Below are 23,278 nucleotides of genomic sequence, written 5' to 3'. Positions count from 1 at the left end.
TTGATCTCATCAGTACTTTTCTCCTCTGGAGATTGTGGAAACCATTGTTCACAGTCAAGTTTTACCCAGCAGCGAGAAACAGAAACAAAAGAACAGGTTTAAAAATTTAATTTAATATAGTGAAATTCCAGAAACCATTTGTCTTTTTTTAATATTTCCTTTCCCAGAGGTTTCTTTTACTTTATCCTTTTTTTTGCCTTTCTACCCTACCTATTTATCACCTGGTCTCACTTTTACATTTTTCCTCATTTGTCCAGAATTTCTTGTTTGGTATCTTTGCATTTTGCCTCCTTCCTTCCTTTTTCTATGACTCAGTCTCCCATTAAAAATGCTGTCTGTTCCTTGGGCATGCCTCCTTCCGCGCCGGCCCCACCGTTCTTTCTTGTCCCCTCTTGTAATTTAGTTCCTGTCCTCTCACCCCTGCCTGGTTCCTCCTCGCCTCTGCTCACTTCTGTCACCTCCCGTCAGTGACGACCTCTCCTCCACCACCTCCCGTCCGCTTCTGTCTGTAGAGCTCACTGATCTGTCACGGTTTCATCGAGCTCTGATTCCTGATCAGCCCTACATTTATGCTGTTTTCTTCCTGTACCTTTTGTGCATTTGCTCCGTGAGCTCTTTTTCTATTTTCCTTGTCCCTGGGTGGCAGGTATTACTAGATGCATTTGTTGTCTGTACTTGCATAGAGCACAGGTCCTTGCTGTGTATTTCCTGGGTAGCCAGGATGAATCAATTATTATTAACTTTTCTTGCAACATTGAGCTTCCTGTGTTTTCTGCTTCTAAGAATTAGATTGGTATTCTAGAAGACTAATACTACTTTAAAGAGAGGAGAGTCATATGATTTTAACATTTTTAACTCTTTATTCAAGAGTTCATGCCATTTCACTTCACTGCCTTGTCTTGAAAAATTAAAGAAGACAGATATCCAAAGCAGGTTTGGGGGTAGGGGCGGGTGGAGGATGAGAAGAGAAAGATAAATACCACAAAAGGGCTCGCAATCAATTTCTATAGATGGAAAACGGAAACCACAAACCGCAGACTCTAAGATTTAGTAGGTAAAAGGTCCCCTAAAAGAATAAAAAGTATCAGTAATTCTGTTAACTAATCTGAGTACTAAGTCATCTATATTTTTATATGTTCCTTGAAGTTCCAGGACTTTAATAACAAAACAGAAACTTAATCTTGTAAATATTCATTTTATTTTGAGAGACTTGATGTCTCCTTAAGTATTAACCTGTGTCATTTTGTAATTATACCGTACCAGTCTCCAAATGTCATGAATAACCAACCCTGTTAGTTTCTTGTGTGGGAAAGCGTATAAATTGTGTGGTCTTGCCCCTCTGGACTCTGGAGTCATGTTGTAATGAAAAGGTAGCTTTTTGGCAAAATCTTAACGTTCTGCTGTTGATGGTTTACCTTGTTGTAGATTTTTCCTTCATTCTTGCATGCACTATGCGTGTCGTGCTGTCCTGTAATTGCGTTTTGTGCAGTGAACTACTGGAGGTGGACTAATGTGAGTGCAGATGCAGCTTTATTAAACGTGAAAAAGAAAAACCCTATATACCGCATAATGTAGTGTCTAAATGCTATGGTAAGAACAGCCCTACAGATTCAAGCTGATCATGTTGGATCTCCTTTCTGCCTGCGTCTGCCCTCCTTGAGGTGGTGGTTGGCAGGTATCTTGAAGCTGGTTCTGTAATGTTCACCACCCGTGAGCAGCTAGCAGAATCAACATCAGAACCGCTGTTAAGTACTAACAAGAAATGCATGCAGATGTGCTAAATACAGGACTGTGTTCTGGGATTACAGAGATGAGCAGGGTGTGAGCCGTTCTCTCTGGAAGCTCATCGTTGAGTAGGGAATGTTGATAAGTGACAACTGCAACACAGTAGGGCAGATGCAAAAATATACGTAAGTAGCTGCTGTCATAGGAAGAGATTAATTGGGAGAGTCAGAAAGTAGAGGTCAAAAACCTCAAAAAGTCAGATGTAATGTGTAGGTAATGGGGGATGTGCGTGTGTGTGTATTGCGATTATGAAGTAATTGCTGGTCTCTCCTTATTACCTGTGTGAACTGGGCAAGTTACTGAAAGCACTCAGGCTCAGTGTCTTCACTTTGAAATGGTGATAATTGTCTAGTAATGTTACATGGATTCAATGAGGTAATATATACGAGGTGCCAGTATGGTCCATTATTCAGTTATCATTTAAAAATTGGAGAAGGAAACACCCGGTAGAGAACATGGCAGATGAACATACTCTTATTATGTAGATAATGTTGCTGCCCCACATGCCTGGAATTCCCATTTCAAATTTGGTTTTATAGTTTTTAGGAAAACTTAACCTTAGTAAAAACCTTGTAGTCAATCCCCTTTTTTTTTTTAACCAAAAGAAGTTTATTTCGCTTAGTCTACTTGCCAGGTGTAGTTGTCAGTGACGGTGATTTCTTCCCATACATCACATCCATTCTCAAATTTAAAATTTGCTACAGTTAAGCATATTTGACAGAAATATGCCACAGGTTTTAAAGTGTTCAGCTAGAATGACATCACTGGGCTAGGTCTCCGTAACAACTGCTCTCAGGAAAATTAGAGTAAGATTTACTGGATACAGACACTTTGGAGTGTATTATAAAATCAGTCTTTGTAGAGTTGTAATCACAACACTGGGTTATATATACGAACCTAAATTTAGTTCCTAGATTATATCTATGTTTTTGTTATTTTAAAAGCGTTTAAATTAACTTCTTTTAACAGAACCATACTGAACAGTCTGCATTTTCTAGTGTAGTAGAAAAAATTGGCACAGTGATTTAATATTATTTTGCTTATATTATGGTTGATTGATTTCTTTAAAATCTGGGTCTATGTCCTAGACCATAGGATAACCCTGCCGGGTAAACTTCTCACTTGAAACAAATGATTCTTCTGTTCTGTGTTGTTGAGTCTTGTTATAAAAGTCCACTAATTCATAGCATGATTAGACTTGTCTATTCTGTCGTGATTTTGTGTATTATAAGTGTTGTATTTGGGGTAATTTTTAAATATCAGTATTGGGCTAGAACTACCAGCCCAGAATTTTGATGAAAATATATGTCTTGTCTAAAGCATCTTTAAAGTTCCTTATTTACAGTCAAGGGATTTAAATCCGTTTCATTTGTATTTTATGGCTGGTGTTAATTTGTATTGATGTTACATTCATTTCCACAGCAAGGGAGACTTGGTGCATTAATATTCCAAAGTTTAGTTTAAGCCGGCTGTGATTAGACAAGTGGCTTTCACTTGTATTCTCTGGAAATTCTCCACAGCAGTCCTCTGGGCATGTTAACATGTTTAATCACCCTAATGAATGTCTAGTTAAGTTAGCAGAGGGCTTTGGGACATCACAGCAGATGGTGTAGGACGAGCTGAGGTGTTGGTTTTGTCTTTCAGTGCTCCTTATTATATACTTTGAGAAATGAAATTTTTTTCTGATAGTGTTTTATTTTTTCTTGGATTTTAATAATCAATATTATTATTATTAATAACAACAACAGTTACCATTATGGAGCCTCAGTAGGGCCAGGCTCTTGACATACATCTAACTCTTTGCTTCTAGTCAGGTAATTTTCTAATAAAATTTGAGGTTATGAAATACATTTATGTATTATGTGCAATATGTGTTTATATTGATAAATAAATAGGCAGATAAATGTTAGGGCAGTTCTGCAGATGCATAGGTTTGTGGTGAGCGTTACATCTCCCCGCTGTGAAAGTAAGGATGTTGAGGGAGGTTTTTGAGCTGCCCAAGGTCACACAGACAGCAAATGGTGAAACCAGGATTGTACTCCAGGTCTGATGAAATCCCATGCTTTCAATCACTTTTCTGTTCCGCCTTTAAAATATTTCCCCTTGAAAAAGTAAAGTTTAGCTGTTTTATAAATGCATCTTATTTTGAGCTAAGGTGGTTTCTATTAATTCTATGCTGTACAGCTATTTTTTCCCCAAAAATAAAACAACTGTGTTCTTGACGTGGGAATAATGAGGCTCAATGTTAAAAGTAACCAATGCTTAGTGGAAAAACAAAACCAAATACTATGGAAAAGTATAAAGGAGGTGGTGAAAATCACTAGGTATGTGGTTTGATGTATAGTTGGTCTTCCAGACTGTTTGGTGTATAAATACACATATGTATATTTTTAAAGCAAAAATAGATCCATAACATTCACGTTGTTTAGTAATTCTTCTTTCATTTATTATATATTGGCCATCCTTCCACAGCATTATAAGTTTACATCTTCATGAAAATTTTTCTTTTTTTAAAAATAATCCTTTTATTTTAGAACAGTTTTGGGTTTATGGAAAATCGCAGAGCTGGTGCCAAGAGTTCCCTGTTTCCCTGATCATTAACGTCTTACCTTAGTGTGGTGTGTTTGTCAGAACTAATGAGCCAATATTGATACATCGTTATTAACCGAAGTCCATGCTTCCTCAGATTTCCCTAGCTTTTTTACCTCCTGTCTTTTTGTGTTCCAGGATCCCGTCCAGGATTCCATACTTCAGCCCTCAGGTCTCCTTCGGCTCTCCATGCCTGTGACAGTTTCTTATAGACTTTTCTTGTTTTTTATGACTCGGACAGTTTGGGGGCGTACTAGTCAGGTGTTGTAGGGTGCCCCTCAACTGGGGCTTCGCAGATGTTCTTCTCATGGTTCCACTGGGGTTGTGTGTTTGGGGGAGAGAAACCCCTGGGGCCAAGAGCCGTTTTCATCCCGTCGTTTCTAGGGTGCCTGCTGTCTGTGTGACGTTGACCTTGGTATCCTGACTGAGGCGGTGCTTGTCAGGTGTCGGTACTGCGGAGTTACTCTCTTTCTCCCCTTCGCATCTGTGCTCTTGGGAAGAAGGCAGCACCCGTGTCAGGAGTCGGGGGCCATGCTCCACTTCTTTGGGGCAGGGCAGGGGACCTACCTACAGTATTTGGAATTCTGCAGCACAGGAGCTTTGTCTGTTCTCCGCAGGTATTCATTTATCCAGTCTGTTTACTTATATCAGTGTAGACCAGTGGGTATTTATACTTGTGTTATAATCTGACACAACACTACTGTCTGGCTCAAATTGTTCCAGCTTTGGCCATCTGGAGAGCTTTCAGCTGGTTCCTGCCTCCCTTTGCCATACCCTGTTATTGTGGGTTAATGTCTTCCTTTTTTTACATAGCTCCTTGGTATTCCATTGTAAGAGTACACCATAATATATTTAATCCCTCTTTAATGATAATTTAGGTATCAGATTTCTCACCATTGTAAACAAGCTGGTGATGAACAGTCTTCAAAAACTGTATTTAGAAAATATTCTTTGATCCTTCAGGAAAAGTTGCAGTGTTAAAAGGACTGCCCATTTTACATTTTAGGTGTCCCTGACTCTTTCTTAAGGATATTTAAGCAGATTTCTGAGGAGTGAGCATTTCCACCTGACCTGGGAAAACAGTGGTGTGTTTATCACTGTAGCTGCCTCCCTTCTTTTTGCTTTTTTTCATGTGATCAGGGCTGGTGGTGCAGGTGGCACCAGTGGCCCGAAAAGCTGCTTTGAGAATTAATCTCCGTGTCCCTATCACCCAGCTTTATCTGTCAGCTTGTGGCCAATCTTGTTTAAAACTGCCACCCACTACCCCCCCCACACTTATTATTTGCATTGAATTTACGGATGGAGTGATAAAGGGCAGAAAGTTTCCTTTTGCTTTTTCTAAGCCATACTGAAGCCAACCTTAACTGCATTACTGTATTTAAAACTATTTTATTGCAAATAAATATTCATCCTGCTAGCCCCTGTTGTTCATTGTATGAGGATTCTGGTTTTATTCTAGCCTCATTCAGACTGTCCTGCCTGGCATTTGACGAGGTTGCAAGCTTTCCCTTTTCTTTCCTGAATGGGCTTTGTGACAGTCGATCAGCTTTACTTCCCCCACCTTGAGTGCCTCGTTTGTATTATTTCCGAATTTTGGCTCCCTCTAATCTACCTGTTTCCATTCAGCGAGCACCTTTTAAAGAGGAGAAATCAATGTTACTCTTCTTCTCAATTCTAAGCAAAAGTTTAAAAGATAAAAAAATAACCACAGTTTCAAATACATCTCTGGTCACGTGCATTCAGTTATCCAGGGCTGATGTGTATTGTGGATTTAAGTTCTTGGAAGACACACTGTTCAGCAGGTATGCTGTGGGCGTATTTAAGATTTTACATCTGTAGTATTTCACCTACTCTGCCTATATTAAGCTACTTCTTAAACCCTTCTTGATACAGTAATCATCCTCTTTGCTTTGAGATGGTCTTTGACATCATTGCTACTTGCCAGCTGTGTGACCTTGACTGAATTTCTTACCTTTCCGTTTACTCATCTGAAAAGTGAGGCTGTTTAGCAGCCACCACCTCACTGGACTGAGTGTTGAGTTGAATGAGATCAGCTGTAGTGCCTGGTGCGTGATAAATGCTCAGTAAATACTATTCGTCATCTTTTCCTCTCCAGCCATCTGGTATATCTCCCCTTACTTGTTTATACCTTCACTTAGATGAAGAAAAACGGTTTATTGTAAGTAAGTCACCACCTTCATGTTTCCCTCAAACTTGTTTTAAACTTTTTGTTTTGAAATGGTTACAGATTCACAGGAAGTTGTAAAAATACAGAGAGTTCCCGTGTATCCTTCACCCAGTTTCCCCCAGAGGCAGCTAGTACCAGAGCAAAAGTGGAAAATAGACCTCGGTACAATCCACAGAGCTTATTCAGATTTCTCCAGTTTTACATGCACTGTGTTTGTGTGTGTGTGTGTGTGTGTGTGTGTGTGTGTGTGACTATGTGTGGGTGTGTGTGTATATGTGGGGGTGTGTGTGTGACTATGTGTGGGTGTGTATGTATATGTGGGGTGTGTGTGTGTGACTGTGTGTGACTGGTGTGTATGTGTGTGTGTGTGTGTGTGACTATGTGTGGGTGTGTGTATATGTGTGGGGGTGTGTGACCATGTGTGGGTGGGTGTGTATATGTGGGGTGTGTGTGTGTGACTATATGTGGGTGTGTGTGTATATGTGGGGTGTGTGTGTGTGACTATGTGGGTGTGTGTGTATATGTGAGGGGTGTGTGTGTGTGTGACTACGTGTGGGTGTGTGTATATGTGGGGGGTGTGTGTGTGACTGCGTGGGTGTGTGTGTATATGTGGTGTGTGTGTGACTATGTGTGGGTATGTATGTATATGTGGTGTGTGTTTGTGTGTGTGTGTGTGTGTGTGTGTGTGTGCAGTTCCATCGCGTGTAGATCTGTGTAGCCACCACCACAACCAGGACACACAACTGACCCATCAACTCAAGGCTTCTGCTTGCTACCTCTTTATATCCTTCCCTCTACCCACCAACCCTTGGTAACCACTAACGTGTTCTCCAGCTTTATAATTTCGTCATTTTGAGACTCTTATATAAATGGAATCATGCAGCCTGTGACCTTTTGAGATTGGCTTTTTTAACTCGGCATAATGCCCTGGAGATCCCTTCACGCTGCTGCGTGTATCAAGTTTGTTCCCTTTTATTGCTGAGTACTGGCATGGTATGGATGTATCACAGTTTAACCTTTTGTCTTTTGGAAGGACATTTGGGTGGTTTCCAGTTTGGGGCTATTGCAGATAAAGCTGTTGTGAGCATTTGTATACAGGTGTTTTGTGTGGACCTGAGTTTTCATTTCACTAGGATAAATGCTTAGGAGTGCAATTCCTGGATCAAAACTCATGTGATGGACCGTTGTAAGCTTCTTTGAAAATATATGCTAATGCCGTCCACACTTGTAGATATATATATAGACAATTATTTGTTAATACCAGCCATTATAAATCATATAAATGATATACATTGTCCTTTGTTTTAAACTATCTTTCTGTATAAATTGTGGCATGCGTCCAAAGTATAGAATTCTGTCTTTTTTGTACTGTAATGTAATATGTACTAAATAAATATTTCATTTTGCTAATGAATCCCCTTTCATACTTTATTAAAAATTTTCTTGGACATATAATTGTTCTCAGATACTGAATTTGAATGGGGGAAATAGTTCATGCAATGGTTTTTTTTTTTTATCAATTTTCTACGATGTGGTAGAGCTGAATTTTTAAAAATACTTAGATTAGCGCAAAAAACCAGGAAGTCCATTAATTGACTAATATGTGGCAAAATTTCAGATAATCGGTAGAATAGTGCTGGCACTTTTGCTTTCCAACATAATGTTTGGCATCCTAAGATGTTTCATAAAATCATTGTCTCCAAAGTTTATAATAAATGATGTTATTATTCGGATGAAGCGACAAATACTCTTTTGACATGTGAAGGGTCCTTAATTGTGGTAGCCATGGATTTACGTAACTTTATTTAATTTGGGCATCAAAAGTCCACATAAGGACAATGTGAATTATAGACGGTGGACAGGGTCAGCTGGTTGATCAGTTTTGGCTTGCCCAAATGTAGCCTTGAAATAACCGATAAAGAAAAAGCTCTTTGTAAGAGATTGGGAGAAAGGAAGGAAGAGGATGAACTGTAAAAAGCAGTGGTTCTTAACTCTTTCTGAATTATCTAGTTAGCTTTAAAAATGAAACAAGTACCTACACCCAGGCCAGTTAACTTAGAATCTCCGGAAGTGGTGCCCAGGCACTGGTACTTTTAAAAAATGCTTCCAGGTAATTCTGATGTTTAGCCAAGGTTGAGAACCCCTGAACCAACAGGAATGGCGTCTCTGCTCATATGTCTTCACCTTAGAGTTTGCTAGTGTTTGTGCTTCATGCGTCCATCTCCTGCATATTGGACTAACGTGGATTCCGCATACCTTTTATTTACGGCTCTGCTGAGGTGCGTATTTTCCTAAGGGGGAAAATAATCACACTTGTGAATTGTGGACACATTTAATCTACAAAACACAGCTTTACTCTGTATTACAGAAGAGTGCCTGTGACATGGAATCAAGTACCCCAAACAGTAAAAAACTCAGAATCACTGAAAAGTCAAAAAGGAAGTTAGATTTCGTCCAAGGTATACTGTGGGTGGGAACCTTTGGGAGAAATTAGGCATTTAGAAAACCTGCCTGGGACTTCACTGGCGGTCCAGTGGTTAAGACTCCATGCTTCCACTGTGTGGGGCACGGGTTCAATCCGTGGTCCGGGAACTAAAATCCTGCATGCCGTGGGGTGCAGCCAAAGAAAAAGAAAACCTGCCTGGAGTGCTGGGATGAGAGAGCTGAGTCTATTTATAGATCCTATTGTCGGCTTTATTTAGTTTCTTTTCTTTTTAGAATTTATTACTTTGCAAAAGCAGCGTTAGCTTGTAACAAGTGAAAGTATACAAGGATGAACAAAGAAAAAAAGAATTCATCCCCCACCCATGTTCACAGATGTGAATTCTTCCACACCTTTTCCTGTATTCAGAAAAGTATGTCTAAGGATGTAGGGTTTGTCGGGTTTTTTTGCTTTTTAAGTAGGATTATACTCAATATATTATTCTGAAGCTTGCTTTTCCTCCTTAATATATCATGGGTATCTCTCCAAGTCAATAGATCAGCTCTAACTCTTGTTTCCAAAAAATGAATTAAAATTTTCAACACACCATAATTTATTCAACCATTGCCCTGCAGATGGATATTCAGGATGTTTCTCCCCACACACTTTTTTTTTGTCACTACAAACAGTGATGCTACACGTATCTTTGTATGTATAACTTTAGGTCCTTGTGCTTTTGTGTCTAAAGTATTCTTAAAACCTGTGGTTTGGTTTTGGGCAGATTTCTTAGTTTCTGGATATCTTCTCTGATAGAATTAGTGAGTTAAGGTCTGTTGAATTCCAGTTGATTGGCTTCTTCTGGGTATTAAGTTGGGCATTAGATAGGAGAATCAATTATTTTAGAAATGGATCTGAATGAATTCCAGTGACCGTAGGTGTTTTTCATAGGTCCTAGAATTCCTAAGGTTTCACCTTAAACAGGCCAATGGATGGGCTTCATGGGGGTCCAAGAATCATTTGATATTGATTGCAAAACTGTGTACATTTTATGGCTTTCATCAGATTTTCAACAGGGCTGTTTCCTCAAGGAAGGCTGACAGCAACCTAGGAGAGATGACTAATACCACACATAGCAGACTGGATTCAGAATAATCTGAACAGGTTGTGGTAATGTTCTAAAACCAGCAAGATGAAGTGGCCTCAGGAGGAACCATCTGCAGGAGTTGAGGACTGCCCCACATGCATCTGAGACAAAAACGAGCTATGAGTTTATTTGGCCACAGGCTTCTGTGAGCCTCTCTGTGATGCGGCTGCTGAAAATAGATGTTAGACCACACCTGGTGAATGTGTTTACTCCTGTGACCCATGCTTAGGTGAGACATTAGCAGGGGAGGGAGACCGGTGGTGGGCTGAGAAAAGAAGTCGCGGGAGGAACCACCAGAGGAGGAGTTGGGTCGTTGGAGCAGAAGGAGAGGGTGTTGAAGAGCGACGTGCGTGTGGACGCACAAGTGCTCAGTAAATACCTGACGGAGTGGACATCACAAGGCAAAGGATTGTGACCTGCTCTGAGCTCTGGTGAGAGTTCTCCAGTGATGGGGTGGGCGACTTGGAGAGTAATGACTTCAAGCCTATGATGGGGGGACCCGGACAGGGGCTGTAGAAGGAATTCCTGCTCTAAGTGAGAGGTTGTACCATAGGACTTCAAAACCCTTTTAATTGGATTGTCATATTTCTTCTCTCAGGTGCTTAAATTCCAAAACAGGAGAGAATTCTAGGATAATATTGTCGGCTCTTTTAAAGTGCTTTTATAGAGGCGATGGTTTTAACTCAAAGGCTACATGATTGCCAGCACAGGTGTTTGAAAGGTGCTGAAATATAACAGGTTTTTATCTGAAACTTGCGGCGCATAAGTTATTCCACTGTTAAACCTGAAGTAACTAGTCTAGGCCTGTAGTGTGTGGTTTAAGACTTTATTTTTGTTTCTTTAGAGAGGAGAAAAGCCACATTCTTTTCATGCTGCAAAAAGAGAGTAAAAAAGGAAATTTCACCACTTCCTGGCTTCATTGTGGCCTCCGGAAACATAGGACACTATCTTCATTAGACTAATTGTTCTGAATCCTGACTCAGATGATAATAATACTGCCTGGAATTTGTGTCTTGCTTGTTGTCTGCACAGGCCTGCATCCAGGTCTGCATACCGCCCTGTGCAGATGTAGCTCTGATATTTCACTTGGGTGAGACACAGATATCTCTTATCGCCCCTCAATAACTGAAACAATATAAAAATCCTTTAGGTTGTGGAAATGGATACTGTCAAGTTTGTTTTTTTTTTTTAATTATAAAGCTTTAAAAAAAAAGAAAAACCCTGTATCTCACACTAGTGGTCTTAGAACAGCTTGGGGGCTGCTGCCACTTCCGACCATGGGTTCCATTCCTTTTTATGGTGCCAGAGAGGTTTAGGTCAGGGCTTAAGGAGATGGGCTCCACCACGCGCTGGCTTTGGGACCTGATCTCCCAGTCTGTTTCCTTGTAGAGGGAAGGTAACGATAGCACTTATACCCCGATAGAAGCACTTAGCATGGTGCCCGGCTCATGGAGAGGACTCCCTAAACATTCTACTGCTGTGTTCTGCTGTCCCCTCTTGAGCTCCTTTCTATTTTTTTCCTGACGTAGCAGATAGTGCCACTGATATGTCTTATACTATCTGCAACACAGCATGTCTAAAACTAATTTGTGTGTTCCCTCCCCTCCCCCTTCCTCCTCTCATCCTAAATCTACTTCTGCTCTGTCCTGTCTCCTCTCCACCCTCCAGAGGTGCTGGGGGCACCGCAGGCTCTGGAGGATTGAATTCCTGCTCCACCACTTAATGCCGCATGACCTTGGACAAGCGCCTTAATGTCTCTAAATCTCAGTTTCTTCAGTGATCAACCTGATTGCAATCTGTCTTCTAGAATTGGGAAGATTCCCTGAGAGGAGTACACGTTAAGTGCTTAGTGTCATTCCTGACACTTAAGTAAGTGCACAAATACATGTTTATCACTAACAATTCTAAAGCTAGAAGTGGTGGTGTCAGCCTGAATCCCTCTTCCTTCCCCTCACCTGGGAATCATCAGTGCTATTGATTCTACCTCAGAAGTCCCTCTCTCCTCTTTCTATTCACTGCTTTTAGGTCAGGGTTTCTTCACTTGAGTCCACTGCTCAAAGAGGTTCATAATCCCCTGAAATTTTGACATAGGTGCATTTTTCTTGAGGAGAAGGCATCTAACCTTTATCATTGACTTTCACACAGGTCAGTGACGCAGGAAAGGTTACTACTAACTACTGGCTTAGACTCTTACCTCTCGACTGTATTTGGTAACCTGTCCATTGACATTCCTCCCCTGGTCTCTGTGCCTCTGATCTACTCTTCCCACTGTTGCCCAGTTATTTATTTATTTATTTATTTAGTGTTCTTACACCCCCATCCTGTGCATACAGTTGTGTTGACTCTGTTGCCTGTAGTGGCTGTTCTCACCTCAGCCACATAACAGAGTCGCATGGGAAGACTGTTAAAAAACACCAATGCCCAATCCCCATCCTGGACCAATTAATTGATACTAACAAATACCAGACATCAATATTTTGTTTTAAAGCTTCCCAGGAGACTTTAACGTGTAGCCAGAGTTGAGAGCCTCAGCGGTACAAGACAGTGGACCACCGCGTTAGCATGGCACATAGGGACCGCAGCAGTCGACTTTTTCAGCCTAATCTTCTGCCTCTTCCCCCATTCACATCCTGTCACTTACACTCTGGGCACATAGTTTTTGCTATTCTCAGAACATGCTCCAAGCTTTTGCCTGGACTGATCGCTCTGCCTCAAATGCCTTTCGCTCTTTCTCTGCCTGGTCATTTCCGTCGCAGACCCTCCCCAAGTCCCAAAGACAGTTGCGACCTTCCTTTTGTGCAGACTTCTATTATAGGCCTTACACTGTATTACAATTATTTGTGTCTGTCTTCCATACCACACTGAACTCCTAGAAGGTAAGATCCTTATTTATTTCACCTTTCTCGTGCTTGGCACCAGCTTAACAAGTTCCCTGAAAGTCTGATGAATAAGTAAATGAGAGGGGAAAGCAGCCTACTCTGGGGAATCAGAAAGCCCATGGGGTTGGAGCGTATAAGTAAATATGCTGTACCAGATGTGGTGAGGAAGGCTCGGCAGAAGTTCATCCTCTACTGTTGCTTTTTTGTACTTTTATAAAAAGGAAAGATGGAAGTATATGAGTTTCTCACCTGGGACTAGGAAAGTCGAGACCAGCTTTGACAATAGCTCCAAACATTGTTGAGCTTACAGTCATGTGATGTTTGGCTCCTGAGATGGTGCCGAGGTTTCTGAACGAGAGACGAAGAATCAGCCACTCCGATGGCGGCAGCTGTTTGTTTTGCCCAGTGGACTATCCTAACTTAGTTACTGATTTAAAGATACCCTTATATGGACGGTTCTCCAGACATTATATGTTTCTAATTTTGATCTCATCTCTGACCCTTAAGTTTTAGCCGCCGTCTTCTCTTGGCTGTTGTTAATACTTTTTTTCTCAGTGTGTCTCAGAATTGTCCAACACATTCTAAAGAATCGTAACTTAAATGTGATTGATTCCTCCTTTTCTTCAGTGCCCAGGATTAAATCTTGAAAGAGATTACTTTAGTGAATGATCTCAGAGAGATTCTCTTGGATATTGTTTGGGGCTTTATCTTAATCATTCTTCCTGTGCACTGGCCTGCCACTGCACTCTTAGGAGACGGTGTGGCTTATTTAACACTTCCACACAAAGAACAGTAAGTACGAGTCTGACATCATGATTTGCATGTTTTTCTGATAGGCTGTGTATGAACAACTAGAATACCCTTTGTCTAACTGGCTGTTTATTATCCTATAATCCAATATCATATCTTATCCTTATTCAAAATCAAAGTGTTAGTTGGACTTTATTAATATGCTACTCTTTTACATGTCCATCATCTTATTTAAAAAGAGAGTTTTTTTTTTTACTTTTTAAAATTGAAGTATAGTTGTACAGTGTTTTATAAGTTACAGGTCTACCATGTGGTGATTCACAATTTTTAAAGGTTATGCTTCATTTATAGTTATTATAAAATATTGGCTGTATTCCCCACGTTAAGCCTTGAAGAAATCTGGATTTATCAAGAACTCCTCCTTTCAGTGTAGTTGACATGAAAGGATCTTAATTAGTGAAACTAAAAAGAATAATTTTTAGTTATTTTTTAGGAACACGTTTTTAAAAACAGATCTGACTCAAAGAACTGGGAGCCGGGCGCGGTGGCGCGCGCCTGTAGTCCCAGCTACTTGGGAGGCTGAGGCAGGAGGATCGCTTGAGCCCAGGAGTTCTGGGCTGTAGTGCGCTATGCCGATTGGGTGTGTGTCCGCACTAAGTTCGGCATCAATACGGTGACCTCCCGGGAGCGGGGGACCACCAGGTTGCCTAAGGAGGGGTGAACCGGCCCAGGTCGGAAACGGAGCAGGTCAAAACTCCCGTGCTGATCAGTAGTGGGATCGCGCCTGTGAATAGCCACTGCACTCCAGCCTGGGCAACATAGCGAGACCCCGTCTCTAAAAAAAAAAGAACTGGGAAATGCACCCTTTCCTGGCAATTAGAGAGACAGGAAGAGAATGTCAAGAAAAAGAAGAAACCGAGTCTTACAATGTGAGCGCTAAGGTCTAAAATGGGTAATTGTTTCCTGTTTCACAGTCTACAATCAACCCCAATACCCCGGTACCATTTGTCCACGCTTCTTTTTGTGAACCAGGGTCTGTGTAAAGGAGCTGGTCTCTATGTTTCTGAGAATGGCCTCTTGGATTATTATAATTTCTGGGCTATTACAGTTTTAAGAGCTGAGTTGTTAATCCTTCTGTTTTTTTGTTTATTGCTGATATTCTGAAAAATGAGCCCTCATTGGAGCACTTTTTAAAATGAAATATACAGTACTTAAGAGATAGAATCATGTACATTTATCTCAAGAGACTAGGCTCTTTCCCCCCCATTGAAACCAGCCACCTACTGGATTCTTGTAGCTAAGTGAAGTTAGAATCTCTTATGAATATTTCAGCTCTTCTAATTTGAGGTTGATTTTGAACTGCTTACCCCCGAAGTGACCACTTCTCAGTGTGTCTGGTTGAGAACAGACCACATCCATTTACAAAAAACCTGTTAAAAGTTAGAAAGCAAATCCTTGATTTCCCAACTGTTTTGGTAAACCGGTACCAAGTGTCGTGTTTTCCCACACACTTAGGCATCTTACAAATGCTCGGCGACTTGAGAATGGAACACAGGAGCCATGAGAACTTACTTGGAATTATTATTAGTAAAACTGGCAGCCTTGGGCTGCTATTATGAGGGTCCTTTCAGATTTACCCTGCAAGTTTCCTGTAAAAACCCAGAGCCCCAAAGTAGATTCTCTACTATGTACAGGTGGTTCAAACAGGAATTCCCCTTCATCATTATTTTACATAGGTAAAATAAACATTTTTTAAAAAAATCCATGCCAAGTACTGTTCTGAGTGTTGTATGTCCATTGACTCATTTTTACAAGTCTGTTAACTTGCCTGTGGTTGCTAAGCTAGTAGGCAGTGAAGTTGGGATTCGAATGAACCCAGCAGCACGGCTCTATTAAAGAGCTCACCTACAGCCCTCTTTTAGTCCTTACCCTGAAAAGAGATTGTAGGAGCTGTTGAAGTTGGCTTAATTGCTTGTGAAACAGTGTGGCTGAAATAACAGAAATGAATACTGAATGCTAATGTGCCAGAAGGTTTTGGAGGTTAATAGCTTGTTGTCTGATTCTTAATAGTTTTCCTATAATTGGATGGAGTCAACTGAGAAGTGGGCATTTACGATTAGCAGTTCAGCATAACTTGTTAATTCACATTCTGTTCACCAGTGCGGAATTGACAATACAGTTTGATCTGTGGTGGGTGAAATTTTCACTGCTGCATTATCTATGAAAAAGAGGTTTTGAAACAATAGTGTAAGATTGCAGGACATTTTTACTTATTTCAACACGACAGAATATTTTCAAGTACTTTTAGCAGTATTTTTTTAATATAATCTGTATTTTCATCTTAAAAACAGAGGGAACTCAGTTTAATATTTGTTAATAGGTTCAAGTAATACAACTGCATTTAAAAGTGTTTTCAGTTTGGATATATAACTACTTGAAGCCAAATTAGACTAGAATTAGTAAGATTTCATTAACCTACCTTTTGAATCATGTGGCTTTGTCTACTTTTTTCCGCCTGAAATCTCAAATTACAGTACATTTAAGGCTTCTTGTTTTAGATTAGCTTGAATACTAATAAATTATAGAGGTTTCGATTGTACTTAATGAGCCTATGCTTATTTTTCCAATGAAGGTACATTTATTACATGAGACATTACTACAGCTTTGTTTGAATCTGGCAGCCGTGCTGTGTCTGTCTAGCAGTTTAAACCTAGCATCTCACGTGCACAACGGTTGCCCCAAGAGAGAAGGGGAGGGACAGTCTCTGATCTTCTGAGTGGAGGCTCATGTTGAGGCACGGGAAAACATGGCTGACCCTCGTGTTCTAGTACAGTGCTCTGTGAACTTCAGACAAAGGAAAAAATTAAATATATCTAGCACCTACTACATACATGTTCTGTCCTTGGTGATATAGCTATATCTGTATCTCTGTATTGATACACATCTGTCTACTGGTCTAGCTATCTAACTATCTATCTTGCTATGTATGCATAAACATGAGTTTGTTTATTTAACAAACTATTTATATATTAAGCACCAGGCACTGTTCTGCATGCTTTACAAATATAAACTTACTTAATCTTCATAATCACCCTATGAAATTTGTATATTGTTATGCCCATTTTAAAGATGATGAAACTGAGACACAGAGAGAGTAATTGCCCAGGGTCAACAACTATTAAGTGTTGAAAGTCGAAGGAACCCGGGCAGTCTTGCTCTGGACTCCACACAATCATTGGACACTTTACAGCATAAACTTGGAGAAATTAAGGAACTTTATTAGTGATCTAAACAGCTATTAATTGATAGAGCTGAAATCCATTTCCCAGACATACATTCTACAGACATGCATCACAGCCTCCCTTTTTCTCGTGTCTTTGCTCATGTTGTTGGTTCTGTATAATGTTCTTTCCACTCCTTTTACTGTTGAAAGCTTATCAGCAGGCAGAGGCTCAGTTCACATGCCACTTTCTCCAAGATGCCTTTCTTGACTAACCCAACTAGAAGCCTCTTCTTCTTTTCTTAGATTCCTATTGGAAAGGATTTTCACCCTTTGGGATGCTGACTGATTACCCTCTTATATGGTAGAAAGGTTTATATATATACTGTCATGTCTCCTATCAGATTATGAGCCTCTTGAAGGTAGAACTGTCATTAACACCATTTTCTGCTATAGTCTTGGGCCGCCTGCCGTTTGTTCAAATCTTGCAAATGCTTGGGAGTTTCTTAGTGGCAGGAAGCAGCTGTTTAACGAGTGTTTGTTAAATGGATGTGACTATTAGGAATGTATGGTGAGGATAAATTTTCCCCAGAAAATTTAGAAATTTTAGAATTTTTAAATTTGAAATTTAAAAATTTTTAAATTTAAAAATTTAGAAATTTTAAATTTTCTAAGATACTTAAAAAATTAACTCTGTTAAAATAAGTATTCAAACAACAGCAGTAATAATGCTGCCTTTATTTTCATAGTCCTGATATAATTATGTTATAGATTATGCAGAATTAGCTGTTTATCAAAGGCTTTAAAAAGAACTGTCTTGAACTTGCTACTATGTGTATATATATTTTTAGCTTGCAAAAAATGCTGGAGAAAAAGTGGTTTATTCTTTGAGTCAGATTTTTCTGCTCATGTGTGTGTAAATGGTACTCTTAATCCATTTCTGAAGTATTAAGACAGACGGAAAGGCTGTGAACTCTGCCCATGTAATCACTCTGAAGGCCAGGATGGAGAAGTCATTACTTTAGCACAGGGAGTTGTAGCATCGAAGGCCACTTATATTTGTTTCCAATTATAAGATGAAATAAATAGAGCACTTACATTTTAGCAGTTTTATCATCAGACCATATCACTATTTCATTTTAGTTTGATTAACGTGATAGTGGAGATGACAAAGTAAATGTAGTAATCAGAATTGTGGATTTTTTTTAAGCTACAATTGTGAATTTTTAAGAGTAAGATAGACGTAGATTAGTCTTAAAGGATTTCGTTTGGAAGTAAAGGGATGGACTGTTACAGACCTTTTGAAGATTGTATATTTGTGAGCTTTTGCTATATAACAAGCCACCTAATTCTAGCAGCTGGGAAAAGGAAACCTTCTGTCTCGCAGTTCGGGAGGTCACCCTGGTGGCTCTTCTGGTTGGAGCTAGCCCGGCTGGTCTTTGCAGTTAGCTGGTGGCTTGGCTGGGGCCGCAGGCCTGGGGTGGCCTCCTGGCCCGTCGGGCCATCGTTGGGCTGCCTGGGGTGAGGCTTCAGTGGCAGAGGGCAAGCCTGTGTCCACGTGGTCTCATCCTCAGAAGGCTATAGCCGGAGTCTCCAGGTGGTGGTCTCAGGGCTCCGAAGTGCAGCAGGAGGCGGCAGGCTCCCCTGGGCCCGCCCTTAAGTCTTTGGGTGAGGTCTGCAGGCCAAGCCCAGGTCAGTGTGGGCAGGGGCTCCCCCAGGGTGTGGGTACAGGGAAGCAGGAACAGATAGGGGGCTGTTACTGCACCGCCTGCCGGATATGAAATCTGTGCGTACTGTTGGTCAGTGTCCCTAAACTGATCCAGCCTGAGGCTTGCGGCCTGAGCTGCTCTAATGGAGGAGAACTGAGCAGGCTGTCCAGGCCGCAGGGTTTTCAGAGACAGTTGGCAGACCCTGGCTTCCCTGAAATACTTAACAATTGTTTGAAGCCCCTTTCAACTTTTTCTGTTTTGAAGCTTCGAAGAATGAAAGTCGGGAGGCTTTCATCCTCACTCAGTAACATCCCAAACCGGTCTTCAGCGAGGACTGCACTGAACGTGGAAAGGGTGCGACCCTAAAGGCGCAGTGGTTTACTGAGAGCGCGTGCGTGGCCGTGCCTGACCGGGTGCCTGGCCGGCCCGGAGTCCTCATGCTGCCCCTTGCTGTCGCACCATTGCCCCTGTTTTATGGGTGGCAAGGAAGCAGACTCACAGGCCCGCTGAGCTGCCTGGGGTCATACAGTTGGTGGGTGGGGCTGCCTTTTGAACCAGGTCTTACTGACTCCCCAGCTATGGTCCAAAGAAGACTTTCTCCCCAGTGGGCTGGGGATGTTTTTTTCAGCACGAAGTTTTTGAGTACTTTATGCCATCCTCTGAAAACCTGGGGACCGTGGTGAGATGTGAATTTTTTCCCCTTCCTACCTTTCTCCTGCCCTGTACCTTCACTAGTTAGGCCAAAAAACCAGGTGTAATGAAGATGATAAATAACTCAGAGGGGAAACTTTACTGCTGGTTCCAGATGTCATTTTTAAATATTTTGGAATAATCTATCTATGACTGTTCTAGAGTCCAAAATAAAATTCAGAATCCTGAAATATTCTAGGACATATATTTAAAATTTCAGTGGGGGGGGGATAAATTAGGAATTTGGGAGTAACATGCACACACTACAATATATAAAGTAGATAAACAACAAGGACCTACTGTAGAGCACAGGGAACTCTACTCAATATTTTGTAAAAACCTATATGGGAAAAGAATCTGAAAAAGAAATATCTATATGTATATAACTGAATCACTTTGCGGTACACTTGAAACTAACACAAAATTGAAAGTCAACTATACTTCAATAAAAAAATTTCATTAGAAATAACCTTCATTTAAAAATGAAGCTGCCCCCCTTCCTTGTGCTCCCATGGCCCACAGCACATAACTGCATCGCCCTATTTACCAGAACCGTGTATTTGCCAGGTTGGGGCTGGGGGGGGGGGGTCCGTCCCTCTCACTCAGCCGTGAGCACCTTGACATAGAGACCTTGTCTTTCCTTTCTGTATCCCCAGCAGCACGTCCCAGAACGGCAACATTGCAGTATTCCGGGAACAGTATTTGTTACATGATTCTATAACTCGATTCCATACCCTGGGAGAAACGCTTTTCTTCTTTTCATCTCTCCTCCTTTTGGTCTGTTTGTCCTCCTTTTAGTCCTTTCTCTTTTCTGAGTCATATTCTTCCTGTTTGTCTGAGTTCCTCGGCTTTCCATGTCTCCCACCCTCTCACTGGCGATATTTATATTCATTACATGTTGAAATGACGGCATCTTGGATGTATTGAGTTAAGTAAAAATGTTATTAAAATTAATTTCACCTGTTTATTTTTACTTTTTTAATGTGACTAGAAAATTTTAAATTATAGAGGTAGCTGCTCTGGAGGGTCGTGATCCAGGCCAGTCCAGTAACGTGAGTTTGTCAGAACAGTTGTCTTTGTCTGGATTTCATGGGTCTGTCGGACTGAAGAGCCCCGAGGCGCCGGCCCCCACGCACATAGCTCTGCCTCTGCCTCATGCCCACCACCCACAGTTCATGGCAGCGAACGGGAGGCTTTACCTTGCTTTGAAATGAGGCACAGAGATTTTTCTCTGCTGTCACAGGTATGCCTGGAACAAGAGTCCAGATGACTCTCACATTCTTTTCACTCATGAAAAGGAAACAGCAGGGTGACTCGTACATTGGAGGATACACTCTTTTCTTTGGAATGTTTTAGTTCTTGCATTTTGGAACAGGTGTGGCCTCTGTTGAAAGCAACAGTGGAGTCATACTCAGCATATTTGATACGTGAAGAACTGGAAAGCTGCTCGGCGTCTCCTGCCTTCAGTGTAAGGGATGTGGGCCCATCATCCTGACCCTCTCCGATGGCAGATCCTATGCATAAGTATTTACGATGTATTGGCTTTTTTCTTTTTTTCAGTTTAGGCTAGAAATAATGTTTTGGCTTAGAAACTCTTTGACTGAACTGTGACATAATAGGATAAGGATAATTGTGTCAAAAATAGCGTCTTGATGTCCTCCTTTGGCATTAAGAATTCCAGAGTAAGTTCGCTGTGGATCACTGAGAAGTGATCATGTTAATCAGAGGTCAGCCATCTGCGATAAGTTCTTTCCTTTTGGCGCAGAGTCGGGGGGCCCACTCCAGTGACGGGTTGGGATGGTGAATGCAGGGCAGCTACCATCTCACGGGGGTGAGCACGTGCTGGCTGTAGCCGCATAAGGCTGGGCCTGGGGGTGGAAGCCCGGACTGGCAGCCAGCAGTTTTTGTAAACAGCCGGGAGGGGGATTGTGCTGGTGGCTCCAGCTCATGCCAGTGAGAACCAGCCCGTTCGCCACTTTGGGTGACGTGCCACAGGTGGCCAAGTGCTTCATAAGGACACAGCCAGGTCTTACGGGTCCATGTCACCTGCCTGTACCAGGGAGTTGGGGTGTGAGCCTCAGAGCTCAGACCTGGGATCTGGGAGCTGAGCAGAATAAATCTCTTGAAATCTAAACTGACACATGACATTTTAAAATTGGGAAAACAGACAGCTCTGAAAAGATTTGTAGGATTATAGCTGAATAGTTAACATGGAAGACATGTCAGAGAAAGGTTAGGAGCAGAGGTGCAATAATCCCGTGTTGATTCAGTGAGAAGCGTTGGACAAGGCATTGAATTTCCCTGTTTACCCATCTGTTTAAAAAACAAAATGGGAAAATGACATCTCCCAGAGATGTCTGGAGATTTGATTGATGTTGGTAGTGTGCCTGGATAGTTCTCATGAAGTGTCCAGTAAGAGCAAAATATGTCATAAGAACTTAAATATCTACACAGACTAGTCTGAACCATCTTGAGTAGATAAGCAGTTCCGTGTCTTTGATCCAAGTTGTACTTATTAAGGCAACTTGTATTTTTCAAAGAAAGTTCCGTGTTACTTCCAGTTTTCTTTTGAATATCAGCTATGTACTTGGGGTCTTTAACTGTCAACTTGAGCTTCAACATGATTTATAGGTGGTCTGTCACCTATAAAGGACAGTTTACCAGTCCAGACAGCCAGGCAGTTAAATACACTTCAACATGCTTCTTGCTAAGGACGATGCCTTTTGCAAATATTTGAGATATTTGTTCTCAGTTGTAATTTATTAGTGAACCTGTATCCTCACAGCGGCTCGTTGGGAGATGCAGAAGACAAAGCCAGAAGGCAAACGAAATTCGTTCATTATATATCAGAAAAAGAGCTTTCACTTACCGCTCTTTGTTGGTAGACTTACTGGTATGTGTCTTTGATGCCTGTTTAATTTCACGTAGTACCACGTCTAATCATGCTGTGTAAATAATCTGACAGAATATCCCTTTACTTGGTTTTTCCTTGTGAAGAGCATACAGCACTGCCACCTTGTTGCCAAAGTTTTGTCTGATTTGAAAGTGCTTAAAAATCAAGTGAACGCCTGCTGTGAAAAAGAGCTTGCTCTCTCTCCCTCTGTCAGTACTTGCGAAAACAGGAAAACAGCGTAAAAGGAGATAGCACCATGGGACTGAATTCAATAATTAGCATAATCATGATGCTCCGTATTGTTCCCCAGGGCACGCCCCTTGGCCAGATCTCCCATTAAGAGGACACCGATGTTGTCCCAGTGAATAAATCCCCGCACACATGATGCAGATCAGCGAGTTCCTGCCCGCTGCGCCGGTGCAGTTAATTTTAGCCAGGGTTCGTTCTATGAGTTGTAAAACTGTTTACCCAAGTAGAAGTTAGCAAGCTGAAATGTGACTTCTCCGCCCCATGTGAGAGGCGTCTATTTTAGACTCAGGTTGTGTCGGTGATCCCCAGAGAGCAGTCTTTGAAGAACTGCAGCCCCGATTTTCTTTGAAAGTACTTGTGAGTACTGGGTGAATCTTTCAGATTTCTCTTTGTTCTTTTCTCCTTAAATCTTCCTAATGTTGCTGTCATAGTAATTTTTTATCTCTTGGGAAAACTGGGAACTCTGGGGTGGGCACTTTAGAGGCTTCTAAGAATGGTGGCGAAGGGGCTTTCCTTAAATGTATCCTAATGCAAGAAACCTGCGTTACTCGAGTTTCCCAAGAGAAAGTATGTGATTCTTACTGTTTTTATCTTTGCAAAAGCAGTCTGTGGATTGTTATATACTTTATCTGCTCAGATATTTGCTTAATGGAATGGTGTGTCATTGAGCTCTATTTTCAATGGTTACCTAACTCTTAGAGGGGAAAAAAAATGTTGAAAGTGGATTCCTGTTACACTTACTGTGAGCTACAAGTTTATG

The 23,278-nt window shown here is 41.2% G+C and overlaps 1 protein-coding gene across 11 annotated transcripts in view; it reads left to right on the top strand.

The window, feature by feature from the left end:
* The window catches only part of SLC20A2 (solute carrier family 20 member 2), a 104,999-nt gene that overhangs the window by 8,076 nt on the left and 73,645 nt on the right, over window positions 1–23,278 (top strand). Inside the window, exon 1 of one of the 11 annotated variants that reach the window (XM_019921360.3) lies at window positions 22,599–22,875. The exons of the other annotated variants lie outside the window; for them this stretch is intronic. The gene's annotated coding sequence lies outside the window, so the exon portion shown is untranslated. Of the gene's footprint in view, window positions 1–22,598; window positions 22,876–23,278 lie in introns of those variants that run through there. 11 annotated transcript variants of the gene reach the window in all.

The sequence above is a fragment of the Tursiops truncatus genome, chromosome 21 (genome assembly GCF_011762595.2).
Source record: "Tursiops truncatus isolate mTurTru1 chromosome 21, mTurTru1.mat.Y, whole genome shotgun sequence".
Classification (NCBI taxonomy): Eukaryota; Metazoa; Chordata; class Mammalia; order Artiodactyla; family Delphinidae; genus Tursiops; species Tursiops truncatus.
Note: the sequence above shows the minus strand (reverse complement) of the source record. Positions and strands in the feature narration are given on the sequence as shown.